Source organism: Cynara cardunculus (genome assembly GCF_001531365.2).
Source record: "Cynara cardunculus var. scolymus isolate 2C chromosome LG 7, CcrdV1, whole genome shotgun sequence".
Taxonomy (NCBI): domain Eukaryota; kingdom Viridiplantae; phylum Streptophyta; class Magnoliopsida; order Asterales; family Asteraceae; genus Cynara; species Cynara cardunculus.
In genome coordinates, this window is record NC_037534.1 from 10,518,116 (window position 1) to 10,522,071 (window position 3,956).

Consider the following 3,956-nt stretch of genomic DNA (forward strand, 5'->3'; position numbering starts at 1 on the left):
AGTTGGTTGAGAGGGTCGTTTTGAAGGGGTTTTGGTGGCTTGGCTAGACGCCGGGGGGGTTCCCTTGTCATGGCCACCTGAGGAGAAGAGGTAATGATGGACACAATTGAAGATAGTGCCACATAACTGTCCCTCAGCTTATGATCCAGAATCCTGGATCCAAACTTGAACACCAGAAGGTTTCCTTCTTTGAGGTAAAGATCTTTAAAAATCTTTGAGAACACCATCGAAAGAAACCTAGTGTAAGGCACCACCTTTTCTCGTTGGCGCTTGTTCAGCTTGAGCACCAGGTCATCGAGAATGACCGCAGCATAATCTATATTGTGACGCTGAATCGCAGATACGCCTATGATCAAGGCGATCCTAGAGGCCTAGTCCTGACCTCCAGTTTTTCCACCCATGCACTGGATGAAATGAGAAAACAGGTATTGCTAGATAGCTGACATCCTGTTCTTCTCAATCTTCGTCAAGGACTTCAGAGAGGCGTTGGAGTCCTTCTTCATTGGCCACTGGTAGCCAATGGCGTCAAGAAAGTTTATGATCTCGGTGGTGGAGGGTTTGCTGTCGAAGGGACCCTTGGGAAGACGAAGAGCTGAGCGGAGTGTAGACACACCAAAGTGCACTTCCATGTGATTGAAAGTGAAATGGACCTGCTCCACCTGGCATCCAGTCTTATCTTTGACTTCGACAACCTCAGCAGTGAACCAGAACTGCTGAAGAAGTTCTTTCACCATGATGGGCTCATGGTTGAGAGTGAAACCCAATGACGACTGCTTGAGGAAGTTGATATGTGTTGAGAATTCAACATATTAAGCACTTGTTTTACGTCTTATTAGTTAAAATTAGTTTCCTTTTATTCCCATTTTGAGTCATTTTGATTTATTTCTTTATACCTTTATTATGGAGCTAAAATATTGTGGTTAAACTTGTTGGGACATAAAAATACAAGCTAACGGAGAATTTTTGCTAAAACAGCCTGATGCTACAGCATTGTAGCAGCAACCACCTGATATGTGCACGGTTTTGCAAGGGTTTAACGATTAAGCCGCTGCCTTTTGGATGCTTACTGGAAGACAGCTGGAAATAGCTGGAAGATTTTTTAAATCTGGGATTTTTGACTTTATTTGTACTCTTGTACTTAAGATTCACATTGCTTATCTTTTAGACATTAACTAGTGGTTAATACCTTTGTTGTGTAGTGCAAGGCCTTGTGTATAAATAGGGGGCTTAACCTTGTGATTCCACACACCTTCTAACATATTTTCAAGATCAAAATCAACTGGTTAGGGCTGATTTTGAGAGACCCTTTTGAGAAATTCCAAGTTCTTGAGTTTTTAAGCTTTCATCCTTTAAATTCTTGTTTTTTAATTTCTTGTTCTTTATTTTATGTTCTTTTACGTTTATTGTTATTTACTTTCCGTTATTTAATTTCCGCAATTTACATTCTCATCATTTACATTCCCGTTATTTATTTTTCCGTCATTTACATTTCCGTCATTTACTTTCTCGTTATTTACTTTACGCAATTTACGTTTATGTCTTTAATTTCTGTCATTTATTTTTCTTGTAATTTACATTCCGTTATGAGTAGCTAAGCTTTTATAGCTTGGGTGTGAGACAGAAAGGTGAGATTTTCAAACCAAATAAATTAGCTAAGTGTTTTCGTAAACGACGTTCCATTGTTTCATTCGAGTTTTTATAAAATTCAAGCACACTTCTTGACGGGTTGATCACTTCAAAAGTGTTAAAGTGTGATGGACTTAGAGATAAGCCATTAATAAGCACGTCAACTTGAATGACATGAGAGGTAGACTTGAGAAAGTTGCCGACAAGGAGACTTGTCATTTATGTTTTTCAAAACKTAACTCCCGACGGGTTGGTCACTCTTCAAAAAGTGTCAAAGTGTGAAAGATTCAGAGATGAACTATCAAGAACACGCTAACTCGAATGATATGGGAATCGACTCGAGAGAGTGATTTTTAACAAAGAGATTTGTTTATCCATATATTTTGAAAACACCATCGTGTCACTATCCCTGGTCCGGACACCACATAGAGATATGGGTGGAAAGCTATAATATAGTGCAATGGTGAAGTCCGAGAGGAATGCCTTCAAAATAGATGGTGGAATTTAGTTTCGAAACACTGCTTGCTATAGCATTCCTATAGCATTGGCTGCTGGAATTTGTGTTTGGGTCTCACCTTAAGTCTTACACCCTTGCTTCTTTTATATATTTTGTATTTTGTTTTAATTCACCTTACAATCAAACAAAAGTCTTCAAAATCGTAATCTGAAATCATCTCTTTCATTGGACTCTAATTTAACTTTGGCTACAATCTCCGTGGACGATAATCCGGTACTTGTACCACTTTATTACTTGGAAAGACGACATTGGGCCGTATTGTATACTTGCTTTGTGGCCCAATTTCATTAAGTCTAAAGGTGTGAGATATCATCCGACCAAGTTTTTGGCGCCGTTGTCGGGGATTGGCAAGCTAAAAGTTTTATTTTGAGTAAATTAAAAGATTTGATTTCTAATACCATCGGAATCGTTTTTAAAAGTGGTGTATGCCACTGACGCATCGTGGGGAATTTTTCGAATTTGATCCCGACATTGAGAGAACATTTCACCATAGGAGGAGGGCTCAAAGAGCATTCTTTGCTCTACTCCCTCCGAACATGGCGTTACCTCCCCCAATCATTCCGGAAATACCGCATTTGGAAAACCAACCGTCGATTTTTGAACCAATACCACCATTTCCGAACTTTCAACAAGGACACCTACATAATAATAATAGTTTGGGTAATGAGGACACAGAATCGGAACATAATGAACAACAAAGAGCACAAACTCCGAACATCATTAATTTGGCAAATTCCAAAAATGGAAGGATTATGGATTACATTATTCCGGATTTTATTCCGGATTTTGAGCAATTAAATTCGGGGATAGTTAGACCACACATGACCACTCTCCATTTCGAACTAAAATCGATAATGTTTCACATGTCGCAAACGAATGGCCAATTTTCCCGATTACCTTCGGAGGACCCATATTCGAACTTAAAATCTTTTATGGAAATCACTAATGCTTTCCTGATCCCGGGAGTGTCCAATGATGCTCTAAGGCTCACTTTCTTTCCATTTTCCCTAAGGGATCGGGAAAAAGCATGGTTTAACTCTTTAACACCGGGTTCTGTGCCGTCATGGAGTAACATAGCGGAAAAAAATTTACGAAAATATTTCTCACCAACAAGGAACGCAAGTCCAGGAACGAAATCTGTCTTTTTAAACAAATGGACGATGAGGCTGTTCCTGACGCGTGGGAAAGGTTCAAAGAGCTGTTGAGGAAATGCCCACACCATGGCATTCCGTACCGTATTCAACTTGAGATTTTTTACAATGGGTTAAATCCCATGGCAAAACAAATACTCGATGCGACTGCGGGCGGAGCCTTCACAGCTATTACCTATAATGAAGGATATGAAATCCTGGAAAAGATATCGGCAAACAATGGGCATTGGGCGACCCACGTGCTCAAACACAGAAGAAGTCTGTTGGGATACATGATGTAGATGCATATACTGCATTGACAGCTCAACTCACCTCCATGACCAACATGCTGAAAAATCTAACTTTTGGTCAGGGAGTGCAGCAAGCTGCTAATACACCTGTTCCAACAGTCCTCTCTGTGCAATGTGTGTGTTGTGGTGGGAAACACTCGTATGAACATTGTCCTCATAATTCTGAATCCATAAACTTTGTTCATAATGGATCAGGTCCCTATACCAACAATTACAATGCAAGTTGGAAACAACACCTGAATTTTTCTTGGAACAATTCATGTTTAAATCTACCTGCACCTAAGCAGCAAGGAACCTCTAATTTTCAACCCCAACAACATGGAAACAGTTCTAACTCTCACCAACAAAGTTCTCAGAATTCCCAACCACCTT

General features: G+C 39.8%; 1 non-coding gene across 1 annotated transcript; it reads right to left on the reverse strand.

Annotated features, from left to right (window-relative positions):
- Positions 1-3,263: 3,263 nt before the first annotated feature.
- Positions 3,264-3,370, reverse strand: LOC112516055. The gene has a single exon (XR_003069574.1). It is a non-coding gene; the product is annotated as a small nucleolar RNA R71 (small nucleolar RNA).
- Positions 3,371-3,956: the final 586 nt, after the last annotated feature.